An 18,917-nucleotide genomic window follows, 5' to 3' on the forward strand; every position below is an offset into this window, starting at 1 on the left:
GAAGAAAGCCCATCTCTGGAGGAGAGGTAATAAGTAGGGAGTGAATTATAATGAATCTTGAAAGTGAGGATAAATAACTTTTATCTAACACAGTGGAGAAGCTGGAGCTGGCAACGGGAAAAGTAAAGAGGTGAATGGCATGGAAAATGATCCTGGCAGGAAGCTTCATAACGAGCAGAGGGAAAGATCATTTATATCAAGGCCTGGGCACAGCAGGACCTGCAAGGGGAGGGTGTGAACCCAAACCAGATCCTTTCCTCTCTTTACATTTGTGAAAGACTGCATTTTAGGAATATCAAAAGGAAAATTAACTTTCAGCCTTAGAAGTAGCTGGAGGAGCAAGTGCTTCAGCCTGGAGATGGTCTGGGACGAACATAGTCTTGTGCTAAGGGTAAGGGTGCAATCCCATCCTATTTAGCTGTCAGCTGGACCAGTGTTTCTCCAGGATGTTTGATGAAGCCTTGGGAGACAACAGTGGATTCAGTACTTTGGAAATTGCTTACCTTGGAGAGGGAAAGGTGCCAGCACCAGTCAAACAGTGTCCAGCTTCTTCATTAGAAGCAAATTGTTTGAAGCTGGAATCTTTCCTGACTGGTGTTTTTCCCTTAATTTTCCTGTGGAAAGGTTATTGAAAAAGCTGTTCCAGGTACTGTGATCATGCATTCCTACAGCCTTAAAAGTTAAATTTATTCCAAGTGCAGCCCACCTATGTTTGAGGCCTATATGCATAATGTATTTTAACATTGCTAAGGCATCTGTGACCTCAGCTCAGAAATACCATGAGAGGGAATGGCAGAAGCCAGACAGATGAAGGACAGGGGGTGTAAAGCTTAAAACAGCCTCATTAAAATGTATTTTTCTAAGTCTGAAAAAATAATGAGAACCACCCCTTGATCCCTTTTCCTGGAAGCAGTGATCAAATGTTTGAGAGGCCAGTTTCATTCTGATTAATAATTTTTTATTAGGAAGGATGGGAAATATCTAAGGTATGCGGGTCCTTTTTATTATGAACATTTATTTGTGGGATAAAATTACCCTTAAACAACAAAGTCCTCTGCTATTGCACATATACACCTGGTCCTTTTAGCTATTGCTTATCTGTTCTGTAATAAAATACCTACTTCATGTGCATCAAATAAACAAATCAGACCCAACACTATGTGACCACGTTTCTGTCATTTTTCAGTGTAAACTGGCAGCTTTCTTTCATTAAGGAGAATGAACGTGCTACTTGAATCATTCCAAGGAATCACAGCCTTACGACCTTCTTAAACTATCTATTGATATCTACAGAAAGCACTTTAATCCTTCTCTTCTTCCCACCCTACACAGTGAAAAGGCAGAAGTCTCAGTTTGCATTATTTTAGCCTTCAAGTCTTCTTAAAGATAAATAATGTTCCCTGCAGGTTTACGTTAGGGATTAAGTATCTTGGTGCTGAATAACTCTGGAAATAAATCAAATGAAAGGGGGGGCACAGTCTTTAGCTCTGTTTCTGGGGCTTCTTTTCAGTCTATGATTTTTATGTAGCACTTTTTTTTCATCTGTTTGAGGACAAAATGTAAAACGTTTTCAGAAAACATCTTCCCTTGCCCTTCCTCTTTCCTTTTTCTTAATATAGAGTTTTGAGGCTGACAGATGATGTTGCACATGAACTTGGCTGCTTTGTGGCACAACCTGGCTCACTATTAAGAAACTGTGTCTGATCTACAACTTTTCAAATGTTTCACTCCCGGTTGTTTTTGACATGTCTTTTTTTTTTTTCCCCTGGCTTTCCTTGGGTTTAGATGTTTTGTTGGAATTATCACTGTTTTGCTTCACATTATGACATAGTAGACTTTTAATATTAACACCTGAGCACAAAAAATCAAAATTAAGAAGCTGTTCCACTAGACTTAGAGCATTGTGGCTCTTGAAAGAGTCAGGGACACCTCAGCTGTAGAAATCAGATGCTGATAAGTATGAATCCTATAGAAGATTTCAAAACTAATTGTGTTTTTTCTGAGTCAAGGCTGTGTAGTGTTTGGCTGCCTGTTTGATTGAGCTTAGGCTGCTTTTATGGCTATACAGAAAATAGTACAGCAGCTAAAACAAAAGAGTAAAAAAGTAAAAGAAATAAGAAATACTTTGTGTGATTTAGCAGCCTACTTGGAAACAGAAAACAGAATACTGTTTAGTTTTATGGCAGAGGAAGAGTGTTGGTTTCTTGGTCTTTGAAAATATATATAGCTCTGATTTAGTATTCAAGGGAATAACTAGCCCTGACTGTAGAAAAGAATATTTGTGTGATATCTTTTCCTGGCTTTTTAAAATTGAAACCGAGTCGCTTCTCCTGGAAGGTATTTCCTTATCTAGTCTGTAGCCCGTCCTTTTTCTTTCACTATTTGAAGTCCACAGGCAAAAACCCAGCAATGGTGGATCTGTCCCTGCTGGGAGGGGACACAAACAGAAAGGGAGAAGGCACCAGTCCCTGTTCCTTTGCCACATTTGCAGCACTCAGTGCACGTGTCTGAGGCTTGTTTGGCCAAGACAAGAATTCCTTCCCTTGCTCAGGCAAACTACGGCCATGGACTGTGGCCCAACACAGATTAAAGCAGGTTCAGCTGCTCCTCCTCCAGACAAACCCTCCATCCCGAGGAACTGGGAGCACTGAGGAACAGCAGGGGCTGGCACAGCCCTCAGCAGACATTCCTGTTGGCACAAGGGCTGTCTGGGTACAGTTATAAATGCACTGCTGTCCAGCAGAGCATGGAAACAACCTGCTGCTGCTCCTCTTTGGTGTCACAGTGTTTTCCTGGGAGCGGCATGGGTTTGGTTTTCCTGTCTGCACAGAAAAATGACTGTTCTGTAAGCTGAGAGTGAGATATTCCCTTCTCCTCATACTTATCCCTTCAGATTTTACAATGACAGCATGCCAAGAGGGAACAGAAGGACTGAATAATGCAGAAATCAGTTTGGCACATCTGGAAAAAACACCTCTGTGTTTCTTTCTGTGAATGTTGCGAACAGGTGGGAAGTGCAGCTGTCTGAAAAACTTCATCTTATTCCCATGAAGAATTTTGATTATTTTTTTAATCATCCCCAAAGTGAGATTCTTCAGTTTTGAGGTGATTCTGATTTGCGACAAATGCTGTTTAAAAGACAGAGTGACAGACACTATAAAAAAAGAGTAAAAAAAGCCGTGCAAACACAACTTTTTTAAAAAACACAGAATTAAGATGGAAGAATCTTACCATACTCTGACAGAGAGAACCTTCTAGCAATAATTTCCAAGATCTCCATAGGCTGATATGGCACAGGAACAAAAAGTCTTGACATCTAGTGAGACTTTCACCCTTTATTTCAAGGTCACAGTAAATTCAATGCACATGATTTTAATGGGATCAAGAGGGGACTGTCACCTGTCACCCCGTGGGTGGTGGCCTGTCTTGGGGCTGGTGCTTCGTGAGGATCTCTGTTCTGTCCTCTTAACCACAAACTGTGGATTGATATTGAAATAACCCTTAAAATTCCTACAGCATTGCACCCATGTGGAGATAGATGACTTTAAATGCACCTTTAAGCAATTGTGGAAATTTCTATACTAAGAACTTATTCATATGAAATTGTTATTCATATGGAATTGTGATAAAGCTCAGAACATGAACCGGAATTTGAAAACCGTGGCTTTTGGCTGCCTTTCAAGAAAGGCATTTTATTTTCACCCTGCATTTGGTAATCCAAAATGAAAATCTAAGTGAGATGGAAGGGTAACTGCTATGTGCCATGTTGCATTGATTGTGGAAGTTACTTTACATAGTTCTGGGAATGCACAAGTTGCCACAATCTTTTTATGCTTTCATTTATAAAAATCTTGCACAATAAGGTGGCTGTGGGCAGATATTAATACTAATGCACGAGACAACTGCTTACCTTGTGTGTGCAGGGATGTTTTGTGTAGATGGTTTATTCACGTGGGTTTATCACTTCTCCTCCAGTTCTGTCTTCATTCCCTCTCCTTTTACTGCCTGACTTCATTAAGTCTTTACTTTTCTGCTTGTCCAAAAAGTACCTTGCAAACCTACAGGGATAAATAAATAGCACTAGTGATAAATGCTTAATCAGTTATCTTGGGAGTTCTTGGCCTCAGGATTGACTCTGTTGGCTTGTACACAAACCAACCTTGCAGGTGTGGTGAAGCCTCCAGTGAGGTGTCCCACAGGATGGGTGTAGAGCAGCAGCACGTGGGGATGTTTGTGTTGAGATACAGATGCATTTTCGTATAAAAATGTGTAAAAAAGCAAAGATTCCTTAGTAATCAGTTAAAGCAGTTGGCATTTTTCACGGATGTACAGAAAAGAAGTCTACTTATTTTAGAGTTCATTTAGTGATGCTTATGGCCAATCTTATTCTTTTCATAATGAAGCCTTGCTGTAATCCCACCTCTGCTCTCCTAAATTCCACTCCTCAGTTCAAATGTGGAGATAGCAGTTAAAATTAAATGCTACTTCATGGAAACCACCAGTTTTCTTATTCCTGTGGTAGCAAGTGAGTTTTCATCCTTGAGTTTCTCAGGCTAATGATAAACGGCTGATTCCTTCCCTTCCCTGTGCTTTTTCTCCAAACAACAACAAAAGATTGCTCCGTTAAATTCCAGTTCAAATTAATGGAAGTCTGGGGGAGAAGGAACAGACAAACAAACAAGGAAGTGTTTTATATTTGGGTTTTTCGTTTCATCTCGTGGCAGATGGGTTTGGTGTTTTTTACAGCCACCTTTTGAAATCAGTATGTTATTTTGTCATTTCTTTGCAGGAGAGTAACAGCTCTGAATCTTTATCATATTGATCGTTTCACAGCCCTTCGTCTGGGGCCCAAGATAATACACAGCATTGTTATTGCATTATTATTTTTCATTTGTATCCTATTGATTTGCTGCCAGTAACTTACAGGTCAATTTGCAAAAAGATGGGCCATGATTTATTTTTTTTCTGAAGGATTATGCCACGATGGGAATGCTTTTATAAGGCTGTCAGGTCTTTAGGTTTGTTTTTTCTTCTCTGGGGAGTGCAGCACATTCCTAGACTAGTGGCACGGTTCCACCTGGATTTACACCCGGAGTATCCATGACTCTCACATAATTCATATGGATAAGTGGCTGTACACAAGCCTACTCTTAAATTGGAATTTTACTCCCGGGGAATGGTTCTTTTCTCACTCAGAAATAACACACAAAGTCAATATAGTTACACTGATGTAAAAGAGAGGGGAGAGGAGACTTTATCTGTCTGAACACAACAAGCTCCCAAGGTTTAACACCCCCAAATGGCAGGTGCTAAAAACAGACATGAAAAATTATTTTTGGTACCATCTTTTTTGTTTGCCATAGTAACAACAGTTTACTACCAAGTAGTAGTAGTCCAGTTACTAACAACTTGGTACTTAGAAGGCCCACTTTTGAAACAAAATAAGGACTCTTAACCAAATGTTTTCCTTATTTATATTTGACTTACCATCATTAGAATGTTGCTACTAGGAAAGCATGGATTATAACAATATGTAAAATTGCACAAGTACTTTTAATTCCTTCAGTGTAAAACTCCTGCTACATAATTTACACAGGGTGAGTTTTTTAATTACTCAGTGCAAAATCTGTTAAATGCAGTAGCTGATGTATACAAATCCACCTGATTTGTACTGTTATTTTTCCCTGGAACCCATCCAGGTAAATCAAACACACAGTGAGGGACTTCCAGTTCATGTTCTGCTTAGGCTGTATTGAATTTTCCTGGCATCTTTTCAGCAGGAGCAATTTGACAAGAGAATTTTTTTTGGTAGCACTGAATACCTTTTTCTGCCAGTGAATATTTTCACGTTTGGAATTGGTGTGATGTTTTGTACTGGACTGTGGTACAGAACTGGGTGCTGATGTTAAACCATCCTCTTACCAGCACAGGTCACTGGAATAACCTGCTCAGTGTGGGAAATTTTATTCTAAATTGTAGATCATTGATGGAGCTCAAAGCAAGACACAGTCCAACTAAATTCCTCATTCATAACGTGTCTCATGACAAGAAAATTATCAAGTAGCTGAATTGATGCCCTTATGTTGTAGGAATATTTTAAAGAATGTTTTAGTTTGTTTTCTTTTCTTACTTGCCCAGGTTTTGCTTCACATTTTGACACCATCAGGTGTCTAATACAACTGTACTAGATGGGAGTGAGGTCAAGTGGGATTTCCTGCTTAAAATGGAGGTGTGAAGTCACCAAATGTGCTGTGAGTGGCTGTTAAATGCAGCACAACGTTTCATATATATATATTCATATGTTATGTGCATGTGCAGCTAAATATTTTAGTATGCATTTATGTTAATATTTGAGAAACAAAAATGACCGTGTTCCAAGACTGCTGGAAGTTTTCTTAAACACCATTGAATGATATAGTGCTATTTATAGATAGAGGAAAAAAAAAATCATTTTCCTTCTTGGTAATATTCATGACTGTTTTAGTTAAGCTGAGATTTTTTTTTAATTGAGAAGGAATTTCCTTAAAAAAGCCAAATCCTTTAATTTATTACTAAGGAATCTCTGAGTTTTTACACCTTTTTATATGAAAACATTTCTGAATATTATATTCAGAACATCTAAGTTGCAGTTTCAAAGTTTATCCTCCTTTATAAGAATAAAAAATGTTTCAAATCAGTCAAAATCTGTTTCAGTAGGTCACAAGTCAGCTTCTGTTAACAAACACAAGGAGTTTAATGTTTAAAGTTAATGCTTTAAAGTTAAACGTTTTATGAATCAAAGCAACTGTTTTCCACCAAGCCTGACTTCTGCTTTATTTCAGAGTCCTGCAAAAGTATCTGCCTTGTATCTGCCAGTAAATTGTGAAAACAGTTTGTGCTTTCCTCAGTTCAGTTGTACTTCCCAAGAAAGGGAGATTTACCAAGAGTTTCTAAGTTACCCAGACACTTAGAAAAGACCCCAAGCACTTTTTACAGTGATGAATGAGGATATTTATTCCTCAACTCAGATTTAGTGATTGACTCAGACATTCTGACTGCTACAATGACACTGAAGTTGGGATATTTGAAATGAATCAGTGAGCAGAACACTGAATTGAACTTATTGCTGATTTACTACCTGATATCTGCACAGAACCCAACATTTCTGATTTCCTCTTTTAAATCTGGCAGCTTAACCATGTTTATAGTAAGCCTTGCTTCACTCTTTGATTGTGAACAAGTAAAAAAGCAATGAAATATTAGTTACATAAATGTCTATCTCTAAAAATTCTCCACAGGTGATAAATAATTAATTGGATTATTTTCTTTTTTTTTCCCCCAGCAATAATATGCAGTGTCTGAGTTAAGAGGTGACTGCTACCATAGATATCAAGCTCTTCTGGAAGTTCTCTGTTTCCTGTGGTGTTTCTGGTTTGGAGCAGCCCTGGACAATGTCAGGTGGGTCAGCTCCTGTCAGGGTAGGTGCATCCTCCCCCAGCCAGCAGGTCACTGAAGGGTTACTGATGCACCATCTGTTGACTTGGCTACTGGAATGGGAATAATTTGTGGCAGGATCCCAAATGATGAATTAACACTCAAATTTGTGTTGGGGATAAACATATTTATAAAGCTGCAACGCAATTACTTAATGCTATTACCAGATAATAAGGGAACTCTTCTGGAATTCTGTTGTCTGTAAAGACATCCTTACTCTTTGCTGACTTAGGAAAGTACATTACAGAGCTTTGGCAAAATCCCCACCTTTTATACAGTGCTATTTCAGAAGAACTTCCCAAGCAAAACAAGTTATCCCTCTGCACATCAGAGCCTTCATCATCTGAGTTTTGCCCTTACATGCAGAAGCAAAGATGGCATTCATATTATAATAACCTCAAATTTAAGTTCAAGTGGTGTTGCAGAACTGGGGAAACATTTGTCTATAAACTGTTTTTCTGGCATAGAGAAGCCAAAATTTCATGCTAGATCAAATCATGTGGATTAAATGTCAACAGCCATAACCTTCAAGCAGGACTTGGAAACTCAATCACTGGATTATGGTGGACCAGTCTAATTCTTCATAAATCTCTTCTATGTCTTTTGATTTCATTAATGAATTTCTATGATAGTATAATATATGAGATAATATAAACATTAAAAAGGGACAGAAAATTAATCTTTTTAATATAATCTCTCTTAGGAAGCAAGTGCTTCCTTAATATGAAAATTCACTGGCAGAACCTAGAAGTGAGTAATGGGTGCACTCCTGTGAAGAGGACATCTGACTGGGAACATCAAAGCCACTTGTGACTGTTGGGTTGTGTTTGTGTTCACACAGGAAATCTGTCATTCAGCAGCATCAGGGCATTTGTAGCTTGGGCACCTCGGGCTACACAGTCTCACAGTGTAGCAGCCTGTCTGTACAAATAACTCTCTCTTTGTATTTCAGGTTTCCAGATTTTTGTTCTTCCATGTTGATCTGGAATGTGTTTACAAAATACACGTGTATGTGCAGTTTATATTGCTAGGTAGGGGTTTTTTTCCCTCAACAAAATATAAAGTGTGGCACGAGGCTACTCAAAGGCATTTTTTCTGCACAGTAGATTTTATTCTGCAAATTAAACTGCTGAAGTTGCAGCTGAACTTAGTAGCCAAGTCTATTCTGTCAGTGCCTGGTCTGTAATTCACGAACCTCCCTTTTTTTCAGCCAGAAGATTCCCTACTCTCTTGTTATAAGTCCTTTTAGGAATATATAACCATGATTTTCTTAAGATATTTATATGACTTCCAGGACCTGTACCAATAAAAAACCTTTCATTTTTTCTCTCCTCCCAGAGATGAGGTGTCACCACTTGAAGATCTCAGGAAGGACAAGTCGATTTTGAAGTGAGTCCTGGTGCTTCTTTTTAACAATTAGTATTCCTGTTTCCCGTGGTTCCTCCTTTTTAATGAGGTCTAAACATGTCAAGTCATTCTGGCATATTCCCTGAAGTATTTTGCTCTCTAAAGACAGCCATGGGGATATTCAAACATTTCTGAATTAGTTTAGGCTCAGGTAACAACACATGTTTTATCATGGAAGCTGCACACCAAAGGAAGTGTCAGGTTTTCCATTTCTGAGGGACTCGTGGCCAGGCCTTGGTGCCTTTTTGCATCTTTCACACAGGGTACCTGGCTGGATTCCAGGGCCACACGGTGAGGTTATTTACCATGTGTTGTACAGGTGGTGAGTCTAAATGATCTAATGATCTTATGCCCAGAAAATCTCTCACTCTACATAATATTCTTGACCTTTTCCTCTGTCACTCATTTATCTGCACTTGGAGAAGGCTGGCACGTGGCTTCTTTTATTGATGGCTTGCTGCATGTCCTAGGATCACTGTTAATGTGCTCTAATCTTTATACAGCCATTAAAGCACTATTAGAGACCTCAGTCTTGGACTTTATATGGTCGTTGGAAGAGTTTTACACAGGTTATTATCATGTTCCTCTGTCTGGAACTGTTCAGCAAACGCCAGGCAGCAATTACAGAAAGGGTTACTTACCATCAAACCTGTACACAGGGAGTTGGTGAGATATATTTCAGAGGTATAATTCACCCATCCACCAGAGCACAATAAAACACCTTCTTTATTTCTGATTTTATTGGTTCTGTCTGCTCTCATCTGGTGCCTGAACATTTTATCTGTTCAAGCCGCTGTTTTCTAATGCAATAAAAAGAGCAGACAGGATTTTGCCCTTTATTTAAAATGTTTTGCTGCATTTAGAGGTAAATAACAGCCACTTTTTGTGTTGTATATTTTGAGACTTATCTGAGAAAGAATTGTTTTGATAGTAAGCAGGCTCTACAGGGTCCAACCATTGTTTAATATGAGTAGTCTCTTCATAACATCTTATTTTTCCTTTGCTCTGATATGAACCTGTCCCTCTCCCCTTCCATCAGCTCGTGACCTCCGTGGGTGGTTTCCAAAGTGTGGTAGTGCTCAAACACAGCTCTCACCCCACAAACCAAGATGAGAGCTGGGTACTTGCCCTCAGGCTTAGCAAGAGACATCTCTGGGAGTCAGGCACCCGAGTTCCTTCATTAATATTAAAGCAAAAAAGGAGAGGAAGGCTCTGGCTCCCAGTTCTTACACGAATGGAGTTTAAATCTTTTACATGAGGAATTCAGCGAGCAGAGATCCTCACTTTCAAGCAGATATGTCTTTTCAGGAACAAGCTGACACTCCGAGCACCAAAACAGATCACAGGAACTACAACAAAAAGCAGTGTTCTGCCAAAGCTAAAGGCTGAGGAGTCTGTCAGGGAGAATGATGGAGCAAGAGGAGTGGTATTATTACAGGCAGAGGGGGAAAAAGAAAGAGTGGAAAGTATAAGAAACTGGAAAAGACTTTAAGGGACATAATGCTGTTTAATGGGGCAGAAACTGAGAGACAAGTGAACTACAGTGCAGTGATCAGCATTTTGTCAAGACAATTTGTAAAAGGTGACAAGTTGTAGATTAAACGCTTCGATTCACCTTTATGTCACTCTGCCTGTGCACTTGTGTCATTCTTTTAATGTAATAACCTCCACTAACACTTATAGGCTGCAGCATAATTTTGTTGACCTTAAATTAAGGAAAAAAGATGTGATTCTGGATTTGAAGCCTGCAGTACTTTACTGGCTAAAGGGTAAAATAAAGAAGTGTAGCTGAGTGACATTTTCATGTCACGTGATGAATCCAGGCTCATGCATCACAGGAATTCCAAAACAACTTGGTTCATATAATTTCAGCCTCTGTCTCAATCCTAAAATTGTATTAAAATTAAAGCCTCAGTTTTTAGGTATTCTCATAATGATTTATGGGAAATGTTTTCTTTGCAACATAGAATATCATAGGATGGGAAACAGTAGTAGTTGGGGGGGATCTTTCTGATTTCTTTCCTTTCCTTTTTATTCCTTTCTATGCAACACTGCAGAAATGCAATCTAAGTGAATAGAAGAAAGGCAACTACATTAGGTTAACAAGTGAGGAGAAAAAGTCAATCTTTCAGGCTTTAGAGGAGCTGATAAAGGAAAAAAACTGTGCCTGCGGTAGAAAGCCACAAGATATCAAACAGCCTGAGATATGCTTCCACAAATCAACAAAGAACATAAACTAGGAAAAAAAAAAATGCATTCCTCTGGTCTGTGTCCCTAAGATGAGAAACCAAAAACCTGCGAGTATAAAGCAGGTGTGGGATGGTTGTCAGTGGAATGTCAGCTTCCAGCACAACGGGAATAACTCAGAGGGCTCGGGATGAGTTCTCTGCTGCCTCGCACATTGTACAGTCTTTTAATCAAACCCCAGAATGAATCGTTTCCAGCCACAAAACACACATCAGACCACGAGAAAGAGGATTACAGCACAAATGGTGCTTTACCAGGATTTAAGATCTAGAACTAGTACTAGACAGGGTTCAGCTTGAGTAATGATCTTAGTTCCTTCCTTTTCCCTTCTTCCTGAAATATATTTACCTTCATATATACGTGTTGCTTCAGCAGGCTTCTAGAGATCCCCAGAGGATCCATCCTTGAAGCACTTCCATCCTGGAAGTGCTCTGACCTTTAGATATTGACAGAGGAACTGCGTATTCTCATGTTCTATAGTGTGTATTGACAACAATGGCAGTTTTTCCATTCCCTTTGTAAATAGTTTAATTTTTACATATTTCTATGACTTCAGGATATAGTTGCCCTTCCATAATATATAATATTTCTGTCAATTCTTTTAATCTAGGGATGCCAATGCTGTACCACATATTGATAAACACATTACACCGTTTAAACCATGTCACTCATCCCAAAGGAAAAATGCCCGATAATCTGTAATATGAGGCTATTAATTTATCCACAGAGGCAACACTACACACACGGCTTGACTGATAAGCAGCTTCTGTCTCCTGTGGCCAGTAGTAATTCCTTTTCCATGTTAGCCATGTGTTGGACCTTGGGCTTGCACATTTTGTCACTGGTGCCAGATTATAGGTAACGGCTTTGGAATGTGGAGTATCCTCTAATGAGGATTGCACACCACTACCAAAAAAATTTCAATTAGCACTCCAATTAACTGTAGAACTGAACTGCAGGGGTAGTAACCAGTGTCTTATCAATTTAGTTGTTTGGTGCCCATGGATTTTTTTCTTTAGAATATTTTCGGGGAAGGATATGAGATACACCTTTTACCTCTCTGTTTTTGTCTCTTTCCATGGTATATCAATATATCACATCAGTCCCTTCAACAGCTGAGAGGAATCCAACAGAAAAATCTTCAGTCTTCTGGGCCCCTAAAAGAAGCTTTTTACGCCAGTGTCTGGAGCAATACTTCTGAAAATATTTCTGTAAAATTCTCCTTTTAATTCTTGATCATGCTCAGACACATTAGACTGATATAAAACCCCCAACTAACTTCACCAGCCTCGGTGGAATAGCCGAAGTCTCTGCCAACTTTGCACTATCAAAGCATAATTATATTACAGTTATAAATATAATTATCACAGGACATTGGCTTCACAACCTGAATCTTCATGCTTAGGGCAGACAATAGCATTTGTCTAATATTTTCTTGACACAGGGACTGATAACTCCAGGCTTCATGACAGACAAATCCTTGCTCTCCCCAGTTCCTTGGAGCTGAAGGTGCTCACCCACACTGACAGTTTAGTAAGTGAGACTGGATTATGTTTCTATCAGCAGAGCTGCTGTTATGGAAATTCCTACTCCAATGCACTTCCATAGAGAGAGAAATACAGACAAAAAAAAAATCAAGTTAAAAACTAGAAGGCAGCATTTGTGTGCCAGTGTAGCAAGCAAAGAGGTGAGTGAGTGAAATACCAGCAGAGAGGAGAGGAAGGTCACTGTCCCAAGGGAGAGCAACGCCAGATGGCCACAAGCACAAATTAAAAATTCTGCAGATATGAATTTTACTCTCACCCTTTGATTTTTTTTAGCATAATTTGCACTGCAGTTTATTTTCATGGCCACTGGGGGATTGGTAAAGGGCCAGATTGCTCTAAAGGGAAAATATTTTAATGTCTACATACAGTGGGATATTCATATTGTCAGCATTAAACCTACTCAGATCAGCTCTGTCTCCTGAGATGACAGTGGCAATAAAAGAGCCACCTGAGGGTCTCTTACAGCTGAGATGCAAATGCCCTCTCCCTTTTCTTGTAAAACAAAGCATGTGCACAGATCTCCTAGATGTGCTTGGGCACCACTGAAACTTTGATTTAACTGCATTTCTGTGCTGAATCGAAATTTTCAATGGCAAACTGAGAACATTTTGGCCTTGAATAAGAAGAGACATTTCTTAATAACTGCAACTAGCTGCTTCAGAATTAAAACAAATGCTGACTGCACATTCATCCTGGCAAAAACAGAAGAACTGACCTTAGTAATGATTAACACGGAATACGCCCAGATGTACATTTGAAACATTTGCATTTCAAGCACCAGAGAATAGTTTTTCCTCCCTAATGTTGCATAAAGAATAGTCAGTAAACTGCCATTCCTGTTTATGTTATAACTGAGCAACCAACCTTCCAGATTTTGTTTCATTTCCCAACCTTTTGAGTTTTTTTTCTGCCGTGTTGTGTTTATTTTCTGGACATATTCAATTTTGCTTTTACAGGAGATAAAAATAATAAAAGAAATCTTATGGTAGAACAGCGGGAAGCAAATAACACTCGTGCATTTTTCATTGATCCTTGAAAAATTAGATGAGCCTCAGACTTACTTTTGGATTTATCTATGCTGTGTTAGGGTGTTCTCAAAGAACCTTAAAGAAACAAATTCTCTGTTTTGCCTCCTATTTGTGGTAGGGGCAAAGAAGAACAAAATGAAATATCAATCTCAATGGCCTAAAAACCTGATAAACCTGTAGGAGAAAGATGTTTTCTGCTGCATCATTTGTCATAAATGAAGTTATTAAGATTTAAAAAAAAGCCCTCAGCCCTAGCAGCCTTTGCCAGAAATGGGATAGACACAGTAATCTTGAAACAGTTATTCCTTCAGTCTTTCTAACCTCTGAAGACAACTAAATTAACACAGAAATTGGAGCTACAGCCAACGGCTCCCAAAATTATGAAAACCTTTATTGATTCAATTTATTACAAATGCTGTCCTGAAGCAGCAAAAGTGACTCTGCACTGATTTATTTAATCCTTTTACCTTTTGGCTGAGGGTATGCTTTGGGTTTGCATGGTCCCGCTGAAGAGCAATGGAGAGCATAACAAGGAGATTACTTAGTCATGGAATCATCAAAGCATCTGCTGAGACTGTTAGCTTGGGTTTTCCTCTTCCTACCGACTGTATTGGTGGACAATATTCTCAGACTGTGTTCAGACTGCCTGGTCTGTTTACCTGGTCATTTTTAATTCTGCACTGATGGATTTGTCAGTTATCACACAGAACACAAGTATCAATATTGGTACTTTCTGCATGTTTGAAGCCTTTTACGGATGTGGCTCCAGGGTTTTGTATTTACAAGCAAACCTCAATTCATATTTACACTGTTCATTTTGATCTATGAAACAGAGAAAAAAAAAAATCACAGAATCACTAAGGTTGGAAAAGCTCTCTAAGATCATCAAATCCAACCATTCCCCCAACACTGTCAAGGCCACCACTGAACCATCTCCCTGAGTGCCCTGTAAGTGTCCCCCAGGGTGGGACTGACCACACGTGTCCATCCTAGGAGTGCCTGCGGATCATAAACTAACATTTCTGGAATCAGAAATCTCCAAAGTGTTTCTAAAAACATACTCCATCACTTCCTGTCACTTTTTATTCAGTGCAAGTACGAAAATTTCTGAGATGGACAATGAAAAGCAATACATAAAAATCCAAGACAAATGATCATAAATGGCCCTGATGAGAAACCAGATCATATGTAATTTAATGGAGGCAGAAGGTCATTCTAAACACATTAAATATAACAGCACAAAGCAAACAGGCGAAGCACGTCCTTATGTCATTGTGATATTGAGATTGAAAGATCACATGCTTAAAATAACTTAAAAGGAAAATAAAAAGTGCTCAACAAGTGGAAAGCCAGATTTTTCTCTGCAAGTGCCATGGGTTTTGGGCACCCAGACCTGAAACACCTGTCATCCATCACCCTCAGGAGTCCTGCTTTTGTCCTGCTTTGGAGCCTACACCAACAGTTCAGACTGAGATTAAGGGCAGCATTTCATAGGGCAAAAAGAATGGCAGCTGTCCCCTCCACTAAATAGTGGCAGTTAACACCAGAGAGTGCTGGCTGTTTTATCTCCTTTAAGAGCTGAAAAGATACACATGCATGTTATCAGGAGTTTTGCCATAGAATACACGTGTACACTTTCAGCCACATAGGGATTTTGGGGTTTGATAATGTTTGATAATGTTTCTTACAAATGAACTCAAGGTGCTTCTGTATGTCAGAGTATTATTGTTATTTTAATTATGAAGACAAATAAATGAGTCACTGACAGTGGTATTTAATGCAGCAAGAGCACATGTAAGGGTGGCTCTGCAAGGGGCTGGTGGCTACACTGACCCCCATAGCTCCACTGTCCCCTTTGCACATGGGAAGGGTTATTTGTACCTGCTTGCCCCACCATTCCACACATTTACTTGAAGGTGGGCACAAAGGTGTTAAAACAAAATTATCCCTGTGCAGAAAAGAAGCCAAGTTTCTCCTGGTGCTCTGGACAGTCCCTAAATGGAAGAGCTGTAGTTTTTCTCCTTACAGCAGCTAAAGAAATCCAGTGAGCCTTCCGTGTTTTCCTTAATTGTCTCTGATTTTCAGGAAGTCCCTTCTACTGTTTTTCATTCGTTAAAAATGGGCAGCTGTGGCACTGTGAGAAATAGCAGCATATTCCTTGGAAAATAGCCAGGAAAGGACCGCAGTGGGTCCCAGGCTGGGGGTGCCCCTTCCAGGCTATTATATGTCATTCTGTTAGAATTCCTAATTCTTTAGGCACCTAATTGGCTTCGAGGAGTTCAACCATGTGCCTGGGAAAAGCTTTGATGTGCGGATCTGGAGGAATGGAAACCCATCCACAGCCCTGAGCCCCGGCCCCCAGATCTGCCCAGCTCCTTGTACGCTCCCCTGGAGACCAGATGTTCCCCTTTGGATAAGATCCCCTGGGGCAAAGGCAGAGTTGTTTTTAAGGCACACTCTGCCATCCCATCACGGCCATGCTGTCCCAGTAACATCCATGCCCCCCATGGAGGCAGCAGCCTATTTCCCAGACCCTGAACAGCAGCAATTGGGGCAACCCCACAGCTGGGGCCACTCTGGCTGATGGGAAAGGACCCATACCTGGGCTGGGCTGGGCTGGGGGTGGAGAGGGAAGGAGCTGGGATGGAATGGTGGAACTGTTGGGTAGTTGTGGTGCAGGGAATGCCTCGGCTGCTGTTGAGCCTCCCTGGCCCTGCTCTGGGGCTGGATCTGCCGCCTGTGGTCCTACGAGGAGCCCAGCCCAGGGCAGAGGTTTTGGGCCTGGCTTGGGGCTGTGTGTGCGCCCCGACAGCTCCGGGAGCATCTGCTTTGTCCTCCAGGACCCCCTGGCATCGCGCCGAGGAGCTGCGGAACCGGAGTACACGTGGGGCCCAGCTGGGTGTCCATCACTCGCCCTGCCAGGGTCCCTGCGGGGAAGGCTCTGTGGGGGCCGCGGCTGCGGGGGCCACACAGACGTCACCGCGGTTGGGATGGATCCATAGGGATGTGTGTCCCTTGTGACTGATGCCGGGGACCTGACTGCTGTGCGGGATGTGCCTGTCTCGGGTTTGGGGCTCGGGGCTCTCTGCGATCCCGCGGCTCTGCCGCGGCCGGGCGGGGCGGGGCGAGGGGCGGGGCGGGGGCTCCGGAACGCGGGGCTGGGGCAGCGATCGCTGTCACTGTTACTGCCGTCAGTATCTATCGTGTGTTGTCATTGATATTACACTGTCATATTTGTCTTGGTGTCCACTATTAAACTGTTCTGATCTCACTCCACGGACTGTGTTTTGTCTCCCATTCCTCTCCCCATCCCACCGCGTGGGTTGGGGACGAGCGAGCGGCTGCTGGTGCGGAGCTGCCGGCTGGGGTTCGACCACCACACCGGGTCATTTTGGGGGCTTACAGAGAGAGACCCAGCGCTGCGTTTGGGGGGCTCGGAACTCAGACAGAGTCCTGCGATTCTGGGCTCACAAGCAGAGACCCACTGCTGTGTTTTGGGGGCTCACAACCAGACTCACTTGGTCAAAAGAGAGACCAAGGGCTGCGTTTTGGGTGCTCAAAATTCAGGCTCAGAGCTTAAAAACAGACTAAATCCTGCATTTTGGAATCCTGAAACTAGACTCATATGGCCAGTTCTGGGACTGAGAAACAGCGACTAAGACCTGTGTTTTCAGGGCTTAAGGCAGAGACCAAGTGCTGCATTTTGGTGGTTTAAGGCAGAGACTGAGTCTTGTACAGCATGTGGGCCTTGAAACCAGGCTTATGTGACCAGTGTTAAAGCTGAGAAATGGAGACTAAAAGTCCCCCCGGCCTTAGGTGGCCACATTTTGGGCTAAGAAGCAGTGATTGATTCCTGCATTTTTGGGAGCCTCAGGAGAGACCACATCTTGTGTGTTTGGGCTCAGAAATGAAGACCAAATGCTGAATTTGGTTGCTCAAAACCAGGCTAATTTGCGCAGGCGTAAAAATGGAGATTAACTGTCAGGTGTTTTGGGGGCTTGAAACCAGGGTCACTCAGACATTTGGACTCAAAATGAGAGAAAGTTCTGCGTTTTGGGGGGCTTGAAGTAAAGCCCAAATCCCCTGTTTTGGTGCTCAAACCAGGTTCATTTGGCCAGCGAGTCTCTGTTTCTCAGCTCTAAGTCCTGCATTTGGCACAGTCTGAAAGCGGGCTCACCCGGCCCCATCGAGAGCTCAGAAACCGCATCTCAGCGCCGCGTTTGGGGCTAGAGGCACGGCCCCTGTCCCGTGTTTTGGGACTCAAACCGGGCTCCGGGGACGGTTGTAGGGCTGAGAGCAGAGCCCAAGTCCCGCGTTTGGGGCACTGGCAGAGCTCTGGGCATCGGGCTCAGCACGGTATCCTGGGGGCTGCCCCTGCACCGGCGCAGCCCCGGGTCCCCGCGGCAGGAGCGGGACGGTGCCCGAAGCCCCCAACCCCGCGCCGGCCGCAGTCTCAGCAGGAGCGGCAGCACCGGATTCGGCCCCAGCGCCCGCCCCGGAGCGGCTCCTCCCGCCCGCGGCGGTCCCAGTCCCGGTCCCAGCCCGGCCTCCGTCCTCCGGCCCCAAGACCCCCACCCCGCCCGCTGGAGGAGACGCGGCACCCCGGTGGACACCAGCAGAACTCGAGCATAACCCTCCTGCCCCAGCCCGGGCTCCGCCCAGCGCCGGGAGCAGCCCCCGGGCCGGGCTCCGGCCCCCAGCGCAGGTCCCGCCCCCCGGGAGGAGCGGCCGCGGCCCGGGGCGGGGCGGGGGCCCAGGGGGCCGAGGCCGCACAGGTGAGCGGGGCGGGGCCGCACAGGTGAGCGGGGCTCCAGGGCGGCTGCGCAGGGCGGCACCGAGGCTATTTAAAAGCCGGAAGTGGCCACGGCTGCCATTTGCCCGGTCAGTGCGCGGTCGGGGTGGCTTGGTCGGGGCCGGTCTCCCCCGGGGGAGCCCAGGTGAGGCGCGGGGGCTTCAGCCTGCCGTCCTCTACCCCTTCTTCTCAACCCTCCTCGCTATCCCTTCTCCCTTTGGCCCCAGCCCCTCCTTTCCTCCCCTCCCGGCCCCCCTACGCACCCCGACCCCCCCACTCTACCCCTCTTTCCTCCTCGCTCCTTCCCTCGCTACCCAACGCAGCCTCCTTTCTATTCCCTCTCTACCTTTCCTTCTTCCACCTTGCCTGCTCCTCCTCACCCGGCCTCCTGCTACACACACCCAGCTCCCTTACGCACCCCGA

At 43.0% G+C, this 18,917-nt stretch overlaps 2 long non-coding RNA genes across 4 annotated transcripts in view; one reads left to right on the top strand and one right to left on the bottom strand.

The window, feature by feature from the left end:
* LOC113970661 overlaps window positions 1-16,803 on the top strand; it is a 58,753-nt gene extending 41,950 nt beyond the window's left edge. The window contains exons 14-18 of one of the 2 annotated variants that reach the window (XR_003535251.1): window positions 6,139-6,251; window positions 7,322-7,437; window positions 8,812-8,862; window positions 12,572-12,660; window positions 16,543-16,803. This is a non-coding gene — a long non-coding RNA (uncharacterized LOC113970661). The remainder of the gene's footprint in view (window positions 1-6,138; window positions 6,252-7,321; window positions 7,438-8,811; window positions 8,863-12,571; window positions 12,661-16,542) is intronic. The other variant, XR_003535250.1, reaches the window with a different exon arrangement.
* The window catches only part of LOC113970662, a 74,288-nt gene that overhangs the window by 3,901 nt on the left and 51,470 nt on the right, over window positions 1-18,917 (bottom strand). For both annotated transcript variants that reach the window (XR_003535253.1, XR_003535252.1), the window contains exon 5: window positions 3,911-4,058. This is a non-coding gene — a long non-coding RNA (uncharacterized LOC113970662). The remainder of the gene's footprint in view (window positions 1-3,910; window positions 4,059-18,917) is intronic.

This window comes from Neopelma chrysocephalum, unplaced genomic scaffold, assembly GCF_003984885.1.
Source record: "Neopelma chrysocephalum unplaced genomic scaffold, ASM398488v2 Primary Assembly neopelma1_78, whole genome shotgun sequence".
NCBI classification, from domain to species: domain Eukaryota; kingdom Metazoa; phylum Chordata; class Aves; order Passeriformes; family Pipridae; genus Neopelma; species Neopelma chrysocephalum.